The 12,773-nt window shown below is 37.4% G+C and overlaps 1 protein-coding gene across 2 annotated transcripts in view; it reads left to right on the forward strand.

Moving 5' to 3' along the window:
- Window positions 1–12,773, forward strand: part of chchd6b (coiled-coil-helix-coiled-coil-helix domain containing 6b) — a 66,623-nt gene that overhangs the window by 3,985 nt on the left and 49,865 nt on the right. The gene's annotated exons all lie outside the window — the stretch shown is intronic.

The raw sequence follows: 12,773 nt of genomic DNA on the forward strand, positions 1-12,773 counted from the left end.
ACATATCAAATTTTCAATCTACTTTTTTCATTTTAATTTCATCTGTAATTTTTCTTAAGGTCATATTTGGAAGGTGGCTTTGAAAAAAACCACAGTAAGTGTCATGATTTGTGTTTTTTGTTAATGATATTTTGTGTTTCCCCTGTGCCATCCGTCAGTTTCTGTTCCTCTGTGCTGCCACGCCCACTTACACCTGCACACTTTTGCATTAAGCTCAGCTGTCTCCCATCTCCTRGTTAGCCCCAGCCCTTTTATTCCTGCTTTCTTTATTTTCACATCAGTCCAGCATTATTGGCTTTCATGCCAGGTTCATTTCTCCCTGTTTCCTTTTTGTTGTTATTTGTGATCGTGCCTCCATGTGTAAGTTTTGCTCCCAACATCAGCCTTTGCTTTTGTGTTTTTGGGAAAATAACATCTTTAAAWTTTATTTGAGCTTCCTTTTGTCAGTCTGACTCGTGGGTTCAAAACCTCCCTTTAACTGTGACAGTAAGGCCATAGTTCATGTGGAAAATTTTCACATGTTAGGTTTAGGACCAAGGTGTGAATTGAGTTTAGGTCAGATAGGTACCTGTGAGGCTAATTTTAGGGTAAATGTTCAGGGTTAGGATATAAAATTTCCAAAAAAAATGAATGGAAGTCAGTGCACGGTCCCCGTGGGGATATACAAACCAGACCTGTGTGTGTGTGTTAATCCTCTAAGGAGTTTTTTTCTCTCTCTCTGTTTGTCTCTACAGTATGTACATGGATGATCAATGGCAGTCAAACGTTAAAGGGGACATGTCATGCAAAATGCTGATTTTTATTAGTTAAATGCATTTTGTTGTGTACTTGGAGCCTCTAGGAGTGCAGAAAAGTTGACTTCAGTTTCTCCTGGTGCTGTGTAGATATCTTTATATTCTGTTTGGGTCATATTTCTCAACTCGTTCAGTTTTCTTTTATCTTCTATGATGTTTTCTGAAGCGTTACATTACAGTATTTGCGACGGCACTACCAAATAAAGTCTGGACGTACAAACGGCCATTTCTTTGTCTTTATTCTCCTCTCGCTATTCGTAAACTCCTCTGTCAAACTAGAATGAATCGCTCTGGGAGCTGGAGGGGGCTGGAGTGCGAAGCGCATTGTTTGCATTTAAAAAGACAGCCTCAAAACGAGTTGATCTGAGACACACCTCAGAAAAGAGGAAAAGAGGGGCTTGTGGAGTTACGATGAGGAGGAATTCAGACAAAGCATTGCAGTTCCTCTTTATATAGACCCAAATGAATGATTTAAATGTGAAACAGAAGGATTTAAAATTATATTTCTACTTTAAGAACTGATTCATCACGTTTTTCACGCTGCTAAAATTGAACATTGTTGGTTTCCTCCGTGCTCTCTCTCTTCCTACACGTTGCAGGTGTCGCTACCAAAAATGCTGGGACATATTGCAGTGCACTCTCCTCTAAAAGCTTTGCTTACTATATTTTCTCTGATAACATGCTGGTATGACCTTCTTGTGCGGTGTTCACTTGTGTGTGTAGAAATGGAAAGACACTGAGTGTGTATTCGGTGTGTTGTACACAGCGGAGTGGTGCTGAGGCCTCTCAGACACTGATGAAAGGTGTATTTGACAGGTTTGAGCAGATGTGGTTTGATGGGTATTTTTATGGAAGCTTCATCACGTTCAGGTGCAAAGCAGAGCTGCACTTGTGTAAAAGGAAGTGAAAGCTTTTTTTGTTTGTTTTAAGGTGATAATAGGTATGAAGCAGATGCCTGTAAAGTGTGTGAAAGGTCTAGAGAGCATCAGGTTTTGAGTGTCTGTCTGACTTCACGTTTGTGCCTTCATTCTCACCTTGTTCTTACTTCTCACCCGTCTCTGTTGTTCGGTTCCACCTCTCACACCTGTTTTGGGCTCACCTGTCTAGCTCAATCATTTCTTCCCTGAATCTGAGTTTGTTCTTTCCCAAAACTCCTGTTCAGCCAACCAAACAAAAGCAACCAATGTCTTTGTTTTGTTGTAGAGTTTCAGCTTTTGAGGGCTTTGTGAGAGATTCTGAGTTTCAGTTTAAAGCTTCTCTAGCTACACATTTCTTTACTTAGCAGGTGGGGTTTGCTGTATTTTTAGTGTTTCCTGTTGGCTATTGTGCCAACAGCACTGCTGAATGCTCAAATACAGCAGCTCTTTACCCTCTTCACAACTAAAAACATGCCACTTTGAGCTGGCTGTAGATGTTAGAGCTTGGCGGTATGACCCAAATTTTATATCACAGTATTTTCAACAATTACACCGGTTTCACAGTATTTGATGGTATTTTTTTTCCTCACAGGTCAGCTGATAATAAAATGTACAAACTTTGCTTATTGACTTTTTTCTTTTATCACTGTTTCCCTCCTCTTGTACGTCTTTTCTTCTTTGCCTGGTTGTAGACAGTAATCATGCATTTTGGTCCGATCGTGAAGGGTTGAGAAAAAAATCCTTATCTGGTCTATCGTTACGTTAATAAAATAAGGATGACTCACCTTGCACACCAATCAACTCCGCTACACTTCAAAGCTACTTCCCCCTGGGCTTTTCACAATAGAAGCACGCTAGAGTCTCCATGCAATAACATCTCTGTTATAACGTAGCGCATTAAATCTAACCGTGCACGTCACTGAAGAGTTGTTTACTATTCAGCGATGGTGAAAACGGGATGTTTTTTTACGTTAGACCATATAAGCATCTGAAACACACCACCCGCCGCCAGTTGTTCCAACAATAACGTTAGCATGCTAATGCGCTTAGCGGTGCTGCAACAAAATGTGTCCCCACGGAAACAGCTCACTGGCGGCTGCGACGAAACGTTCCACATGTGTTCAGGCTATACCGGTATTCAGAAAAGTCATATCATAACAAAAATAAAAAACAGTTTTCATTACAAAACGGTATACCGCCCAACACTAGTAGTTGTAATGCTTATCAGAGGGAACGATAGATAGGAAACTACATGCATCCCCACCCACACCTCTGTAACACAAATGCAATTACGCCAACATGTGTAAAGCTTTGCACCCACTGCTCTGTTTCATCACAGGCATTCTTGGCTCCACAGCAAGCAGGCAGCGTCTCACTGGTGGGCTGATGAGGAGCTTAGGGGTGTGTGAAGGCTACACCTATGGAAAAGATGAGCTGCTGCCCGCACTGCCTCAGGCTGCCTGTCACAAACACTCAAATTAGCCATTTACCCCTGCCTCAACACAGACAGCCACTGCTGGAATGGATCGTATCTGTCATTGCATGTGCAAAACTGTGTGTGTGTGTTGAGATGTTTGTGTGGATGTAGAGAAAAGTTCAATCTCAGGTCAGTCAGTACAGTTTTTTTATTTAGGTTTTCATATTTTTTACATTTTCCTTGAGATAGAACTCAGTGTCTGAGTGCCTGATTGTGCTAAAGCGAGAGGTCAGAGGTTTTGAAGTGGGCTTTTGTGGAAAGGTCATGAAATGTATAATATCCTAATTATCAAACGATTTGCGTTATCCCTTTAACTCTTTCTGCTCATGCCATCATTACACGCAAATGTTCGAACGTTTCTGTAATTTTCTGAGTGCTAAAATCTGCCTCTCTTGAGGAAATGATGTTCCAACGTCACTCATCAAGTGTGGACAGATACGTCAGTGTTTCTTTTATGTCCAAAGCTTGATTTGTTGTTAATATGCTGAGGAGTATAGAAAGAAAAACATTTCAAAGGCTGAAGTAAATGTTGACAATTAAAAGACATTCTGCCTTCAAACTATGACACTTAAACTAAATCAATTTTTGTTCTTTTTTTCCTCCCGTGTCCAGCATCTCACCTGCTTCTCCTAAGTGCAAGTCACAACTTTTTCACATTGTCTTTCTGTCTTCGCTCGAGACTATTTTTAAAGTTGCATTAGCACCTTTTTCTTTTCTTCTCTCGTTCGCCTCCCGTGTTTGCTCATCCCTTTCTCTCTGTCTGTTCTCTCTTCCCTGAATGTGTCATTCCTGCTGCAAGTGAAATGTAATTAGTAAGACCAGGTATTCAGCGCAGAGCATCTCAGACACACACAGACAACGACAATATGCTCTGATCAACTGAATTTAAAGGTTAAGGTGAATGTTGGTTGGTCTGTACATCAAAATCTGTAGTTCAGATCACAGCAATAAGCCAAAACATTTGACATTAAATATTAATTTAGGCCTCTTCAGAAAATTATATACCAGGAGCATACGTTAAATTGAACCAGAAATATTCCTGATCTTAACAAATAATCAGTATAAGCAGAAAATATCAAACAGCACATTTATAGAGAATAAATTCTTTGTAATGATGGCTTTACCTGGTATTAAAAATAAATCAACACTTATTAGAAGTACTTCATATTGTACAACATACACTACATATATTTTTTAAATGTCTGAATACAAGTCTCTTTTTATCCAGGGGATAATTGGTGACATTTTCTGTAAACGCTTTTTGCTTCACTCTCTCAAAATGAAGTTACAAGTCAACATATTCATATGGACAACACAAATCAGACAAAAGAAAGTGGACAGAGAAGCTTTGAAGACTGCGCAACAGCAGACTCCTTATTCAAACAGAAACTGACAGATTTATTCATTCGTAACTAATGATATCTCAATGTGAGAATTTTGTTAGCTCATGCTGTTTGACAGTAAATGTGTGGGAAAAAAAACAGGCACCCATTTGGTCATTCCTTATGTCCCAGTTCTCTAACACCTCCCTCTGCCTTTAACACATATCCTGAGTTGTTAAACATGTATTTAAAAACCAATACATGCAGCTTTTTTAATGTCATTTCGACTAATAATTTTTACAACATGTGGTTTTATATTTAATTTTATATTATTAGATGCTTTATTATTTGTCCAAAGTAGGTTTGTTACCATGTATTGTCATGTAAAAAGGGTGTAATGTTGTGGTTTGTCACTAGATGGCAGTGTTGAAACATGTTTTGTTAGCCAGGGGTTTAAAAGCAGGGTAAATGATTGCCCTGCTTTTCAACATGTGCTACTGGACAAGACATTTTTTTCCTTCCAAAATTCCTTTCTCTCCTCTCTGCTTCTCATCTTTTTTGTGATCTAGAGTGTGTGTGCGTTTGTTTGTGTGTGTGTGTGTGAAATGACTCATCGGGAAGATTCTGAGACTGTCCACAAGAGCGATGATGAAACCCAGGGTGAAAAGCCTGACATTCATTAAAGTCAGACCAGAGAAGACAAACAGTTGTACCGCAGCCYTCGATGCCACACATGTTGTCAGTACTTCCCAGCTGCTGTGTAGAACCACCAGGAAATGACACTTGACAAGACAGTAAATGTTGTGTTTTGCACTGAATATGCAGCCTTTTCAGCTACAAGGTGTTCCTGCTAACCAGCAGGCTCCCCTGCTGTCTGTCTAAAAGACATTTGTCGACTTCTTGTTGCAGCTTATTTATTAAGCTGTACTGATTTATTTTAAATCATTATGTTTTGATTTAATTCTTCAGTGATTATAAAAGTGCTGGCACTTCTACTCTTAATTAACATTTATTTACTAARACGTTCCTTCTTGATGCCTTCACGGAGGTAACATTTGTCAGCTACTGTCAATTCAGTTGATAATGTTTGCTTTTCCAAGATGTTACTTCAGTTTAACACAGGTAATCTGTAGTTTGTTTGTTTTTTACTTTAACCAAGTCAGACATTTCTTGGATTCCTCCCATCATGGGTCATTTTTCTGCAGATAGAAAGAAAATACAAATGAGGTAGTAGCTATATATGAAAACTCTTGAGCATTTCTAGTTTTACATTCATTTATTGACAGTAAGTTGTTCCATTATAAGATGCAGCATGAATATAAATCATGAATTAACAGTTTGCTGTTGAAAAGAAAATAAACACACACACACACACACACACACACACACACACACACACACACACACACACACACACACACATATATATATATATATATATATATATACACATACATTTTTTTACCCACTTGTGTTGAAAGTTGTTACAAAGCCTTTAGGTCAGTCAGGGGCTTGGACAGGAAAACATAGAGGTTTCATACCAGAGATCAGACAATAAGCTCATATTAGAAAATAACAAAACTAATATCAAACACACTCTAAAGCAAAATGCAGAGGCTAAAAAGCAAAGAGAAAAATACAGTAATGGATTCAGATGTCTTACTCTGGCTGCCAGCCGACTAGATGAGCCAAACTGTTTGTTAGCCAAAACCAGTAAGAAGGAAAGAAATGGATAAAAAGAGAATTGATGAGAGAGGAGAAATGGATCAATAACGAGGATTAATTGAAAAAAAGACAAGTTAAGAAATCGTCTGTCAGTTGAGAAAGATTTTAGTTCAAATTGATCCTCTMAACTCATGCTTTCATCATCGTGGCAGCGTTTCAGTCTTTTCCTGCCACCAACAGTACTTTAAAGGTTCATACATGTGCACGTAGAAATTTACACTTTGATTTTTTTTTCCTTTTTGAAACTTACTAAACCATGCAGCGCGCACGTTCGCGCACGCCTAAATTGCACGTTATCAGCGAGCGTTATCACAGACTTGACATCTTTTCTGCATGTTAACGCAGCTAAGCCCTTTGTGTGTGCTTGCTCGTTCACAGATGCACACGCTCGCAGTGCTCCCCCAAACGGTCTGAGCTACGGTAATTGGTGACGAGTAGAGCGCTCCTCGGATGGGGGAGATTTTGATCGGTGCAGAGCAGCAAATCCTGTCAGTTCAAAGGATAAATGTGTGGAAGCTGAATACCTCTCCCATCGGAGAGCAGTTGGGATGTAATGAGACAGCTGGACAAGTCCGATTATCCAAGGAAAGCTAATGTTTCCATGATGATTGTTCTCACAGAAGGGCACAGTTGTTTGTGTCGGAACAAATGAGTCAAAAATAAATAGGGAGTCGTTTGAGATGATCAGAGACCTAAATGATGGGAGGCATCTTTTGTGACCCAGTTAAATAATCATCAAGTATTTGGCGACAAATTCATATTTGACTTGATTAAAAGAAAATTTAAAGGAGACATACGTCATCATGCTTTTAAATCCTTTCATCACATTTAAATCATTCAGTTGGGGTCTACTGTATATAAAGTGGAACTGCAACGCATTCCGTATTGTAACTCCACAACCCCCTCGTTCACCGCTTTTCTGAGGTGTTTCTCAAATCAACTCGTTTTGAGACTGTCTCTTATCAAACTAAACATTACACAGTAGAAATTCATGTTTAGTTATTGAAGGAACAAATTGGGTAGATTTAAAACGTTCCTGTTATTGTATGCATTTACTGAGCAGATAATCAATAATGTTTGACAATACAGTCTTAAATTTTTAAAGATTAATTATTTTTACTCAATTATGGTGGTAATGTGTAGACAGAGCACACATGTCAAACTCAGTTACACAACGGGGACAAATTTCAKAACTTGGTCTAAGCCAAGGGCCATTTTCTGTCAGGATTTCTTGAAGACTTATAAAACAAACTATTCTTATAGAAATATAAATGATRTTTTCTAAATTATGTTTTATGTAGATTTTAGGACACCAAACACGTACACGACTAAACAAAGAAAAAAAAATTACATTTAACATTTGTTTCTTATGCCTAACTCTTATTACTTAGAGATATATTTTATCACAATTCAGCAAATCAGGAAAAAAAAAAAGAAACCATAAAAGTATTTCACGTTTAAAGTATTACCTTTGGAGCTGGTTAAATGTTAAAAAAGACCAGATTTGGTCCGCGGGCCTTGAATGACACYTGAGGTAGAGGATTGTTATGATCCTGGTTCTGGTTCTATCCAAACTGTCACACTCTTATCAAACAATACCTGTTACTTCWCAAAACTTTTCTTCTCATCCTCTCTGTCTCTTTCATTTATTGTCTCTGTGACAGTCTGTGGTGTGAAAGGAGGCTGATGATGAGGTGTTAATTTATCTAACCTTCCACGTTTATGTGACAAAAGTCACGTTTAACGAGCAAACAGCTAGTCTCACCCCTTTAGTTTTACTGCACCTCGTGTGCATGCTCATCTATGTGTACCTGCATTTATTTTTAATCTGACAGTGCACGTAGACGTGAGATGAGCTCTGCTGTGAATTAGCGCTGTATAAATAAACTGAATAGAATTGAAACGTTTCCGTATATCACCCACAGATGTAGGTGCAAAGACAAACGCATAGACACTTGAACAGTTGTTATTTTCACCAGAAAAAAGTGTGTTTTGTATTAAAATTTTAAATTAAAAAAAGCTCATGCTGAAAAACTTTACATATTAGGAATAAAAAAGTAATTTTCTTGTACATATTCACTGTTACACGTACAGTTTTTTTTTTTCTATCTTCAATGGCTTTGTCAGTATTTGTGTTTTTGGAACTTTTCGTGGTCTTTTAGGTTTGTGATTAGGTTTTTCACCTTTTTTGGTTGTTATATTTAAAATAGGTAAAAAGGCTTTTAAATTTTCTGCCCCTGCCACCTGGAATAATACACAGAAGGATTCATCTCTTGTTACTTCGGGGCCTTTCAAATCAATTTTAAAGGACAGAGACATCAGATCAATTGGCTCCTGTAACTGCCCTGATGTTTCTTGATTGTTTTCTGTATCTGCTCTTGTATTTTGGATTTATTGTATGTTTTATTCTGCTGTCTTGGCCAGGTCATTCTTGGAAAATAGGTTTTTAATCTCAATGAATTATTTTCCTGGTTAAATCAAGTATACAAACATACAGGTCTATTTTCTGAGTTTTGGCACTTTTGTGTTTAAGCTCTATAACTTGTATTGTCTGTGTATTCCACTCTCATTCAGTCAGTTTAGTTCAGGMCTATTTAACTAAGTTGCTCCGGGGGCCACAGTTAATGCAGGCCAACAGCTGAGGGGCCCAACATCCAGCAATTAGTCATTATGTAAATAAAACAAGTATTACAAAGATCTGTTACCTTTGACATAYTTTATTTTGCTGCATTTAACCATGAATACAACATACAGAACCCTATAAAAGTAGTGATAATTAAACAATTTCAAAAACTAAAATAACACYTCATGCCTCATATTTGACATTAATATTATTTTGACATCTCTGTCTTGCCAAAATTTTAAACCAATTTTATTTTACTTTCATAGTTTTATCTTCAACMGCTTGTGATTTTAACTGTCTTAATTGTGCACAGAAATGATTACCAGCTTGTAGCCAAGATTCTGACATTTCTGTAGATACCAAACATGTCTATGTTTAACTAAAATAACTTATAGTAATAAAAGTAGAAAACTGGGGATGTGGGCTTAAGAGATGAATGAACCGATTGGGGGCTGCCAGTTGAATAGCCCTGGTTTAGTTCCTTCACTCAGTTCTGCCACGCCCACTCTCACCTGTTTCCCCATGTCCTCATCAGCTGCTGTCTATATCAGTAAAATGTCTGTTCTAACTCATTCCTCAGTGGAGCATTGTGCATTTTCAGACAGTACCTGTCCTGTTGTGCTTCTGAATCTTCTCTAATGGTACTGAGTCAAGGACAACACACAATAAAAAATCAAGCAGATTGATACAGAATGTAGTTTGCAGTATTGTTTACTTATTAAAGTCAGAGCAAAGCAGTGAGCTTAGTTTGTGGTGTACAAGACGTTTGTAGGGATTGCAAAAAGAAACAAAAACCCAACACCTGTCAAACTAAACAGAGAGAAATACATACAGTATCAYTGGCTCTGCTTTCCAAAATGCAATGAGGCTTTTCTTGTAGAACATTTTACCCAATCAGCAAAGGAGCAGTCAAGACTAGTTCTGATATCCCTCCCACAGTAATTAAAAATGGCAAACTGTCCTCTGATGAGGCATTTATCAAAAAGTGTTTGAATTTCGTTGCTTTAATGTACCCTGAGAATAAAGAAACAAGAAGAGAATGTTCTGCTCCTGAGAAGGCAGGCGAACCAAGACACTGGTTCTCTGTCATTGACAAACAATGTGCAACATAACTTTGGTTCACGTTCAAACCTAAGAAAAACTAAAAAGAATTACAGCAGTTATTATGTTGGTACTTTAATGCTGATGTTTGAAAAGCTGCCACTTTTGAGAATGTTCATTTTTTTACTGGTATTTTTAAAACTATCTGTGTGACTGACTGATTTTTAATGTCCAGTTCCAATGTTTAGTCTTGTCTGCAAATGAAAATCACATTTACAGCCAATTGTAAAATTTTAGAATTGGCCACCACTGAAATAACCTGAGATCATGTGAAATGTATAAACAGTATATATGTCCTCGTAGTTTCAGATGACTTGGCTTTCCTGTATAAATTGGCCCGCCACAGATACTCGCCACTTGTTGACTCACTATTTTGAGTTGTAAAGTCTTGTTTTCTGAATCACAGCCAGAGAAAACAATGAAAGCTTTGTTTTACAGACTTTTATYCTCTGTTTTACACCCTTTAACTCAACACTACACTAACAATATCACACTCTCACATGCATTCGATGAAGTGGAAGTTTCCTTTCAGTTACATTATCCCAGCCTAGCAGTGCCTGGATGTATGAAGTTTTATATCGGTTGGGAAATTTGTGTAAAACTTTGGTCATGGAGTTGTCCTTGCTCACATCAACATCAATAAAGGTCAACCCCTCTTTTGATTATGTACTTTAGTTTTCTGTCTCATAAAGTGTTAAACAACTTACAATGACTTATGTACATTATTTTGTGACTAAATACCTCATATAGGATATATATTCAATAAAGGTTAGCATTGCAGTGTGTATACATCTAAAGTAGAAAGATATTCAGCGTAGACATCTTCAGTGTTGGACAAAATTCTCAGAAGTTGGCATAAGTTGTCTAAAATGTTGTAGTGTGACAGGGCCTTTATGTCAAAGAATCACTTACATAAAAGTTTACAAAGCAGGGGTTAAAATAATTGAAGAATTGTTTATCTTTTGGGAGTGTTTTGCTATCATTTGGTGAGAACTGGTTTCTTTTTAGTTTGTAATTTAAAGATAAGCTAGTGAAAATAATTGTTTTGTGTGTGTTGGTAAACTGAAACGAAACAGTACACCAGAAATTGTCAATAAAATACATTCAGTGAATCCAAAGTTAGCGCACTCTCATTATGGACTGGAAGCTGGTGAAGCTACTTTGCATAATAGCTTTATCCTTGATCTCATTACTGAAGTTAATGAAGTGACACTCTGATCTTTGTGTATGTTACAGCTTTAAACAATAATGTATATCAAAATGCCTTAATGCACGTGTTTGACTGAAATCAAGTCATTACACATCCTTCAACATCCTTTTTAGACTAAAACAAGTGAAATTCACCTTGGAGTTTGCACCAACCAACAGCGTTGACTACACCTGTGATATTTATTACTGGCACACACGATGAATGTGCCTGCAGATTTTTTTTTCCTACGGAAGCATGCTGTCAGTGAATTAGCTGTTATTTCCTCTGTTTGTATTTGTGTCTTTCCCCCCTCTCTCTCTCCACCTCTTTCTTGCTAATTAAAAAGCCAAATCAGGAGTTTAACTGTGCACACTGTGACATTCTCCAGACTAATCCTCATTTTAGCCCCTTTCCCCCATTACTCTCTTTCCTCTCCTGACTCCAAGTATAAAGCCACTCCAAAATCTTTTTTCCCCAAACACATAGAATTATTCACATGTGCCGTTTGCATAATTTAGTATTTACATAATTGATTTCCAAGCAAGCGTTCCACACTATGTGAGGTGGTGTTGGAAACCAAAAGGTCTCATACTGTCATTCACGCACAAATTCACAAACTCACATGCACACATGGTTTCATTGTGTCACATTCTCTGTACCTTTTTTTTAAACGGTTTTCCTCTCCCACAGAGGCGTTGGTATAAACACACTGTGTTGCTGGATGGTTAAGATTTCAAGTCTAAATCGAGCATGAAGCGTTGCCAAGCTGGTGCATCTGGTGACCTGCTTGATACATGCAGCAAACATATTCAGCTAAGCATACAAAATCAAATGGAATGAGATCCATGAAATTAGTGTGMTTATATTGAAGAAGCATCCTTAATTTTTCTGCGTGGATAAATACTTGCCCCATTTCACCTAAAAATTAGTTTTGTAGARGTAGACGGTTTCTTGTTCTAATGAAATGCATGAATCAATCTGTGGCTGGACCTCAGTGTTTTTAGAATGCTAAAAATTAGAATMTATTAAAAGGTTACTATATAGTGATAAAGCTTGGTCTGCTGTTAATGAGMAACACGATTCGTTGTCTATAATTAAATTAGCTTAGATCTTAAATATAACTCACATTTGCGAAATAGCAGTAAGCCTGTAAAAACAGAAAATGTTCAATTTCAACCAATTACAACAAACAGTGGATTTAAGTGTCAAGTTGATTTTATCAAAAGGTTACCCAGCTGTTATGAAGAATAATTCTTGCTATTTTTAAACAAAGGGGAGGGAGATTGTTCTTGTTGAATGTACTGTAAACTGTACAGAGTTTGGCCTGAAGAAAGCAGGTATGGATGGCAGCGTTAATGAGCAAATTGTCAGCATAACTTATCTGCATCTCTCAAATAATATAATGTTTTTATTGTCATTTTACACCTAACACGCTATTGCTGCCTGCAGTTTACCCTATTCACATACATATCACAAAATGTCCTGTTAATATAATGTTTTTATGTAGAAGARGCTTCAAGTCATTAGCTTTAGCTTTTGTCCTTAGCTTTAATGTTTTATGAGCTAGGGTTGGGCATAATCGTATCGTGTGCAATTAATCGTCAGAAAAACAATAATCGATTATT

This window comes from Austrofundulus limnaeus, unplaced genomic scaffold (genome assembly GCF_001266775.1).
Source record: "Austrofundulus limnaeus strain Quisiro unplaced genomic scaffold, Austrofundulus_limnaeus-1.0 Scaffold60, whole genome shotgun sequence".
In the NCBI taxonomy this organism is placed as follows: domain Eukaryota; kingdom Metazoa; phylum Chordata; class Actinopteri; order Cyprinodontiformes; family Rivulidae; genus Austrofundulus; species Austrofundulus limnaeus.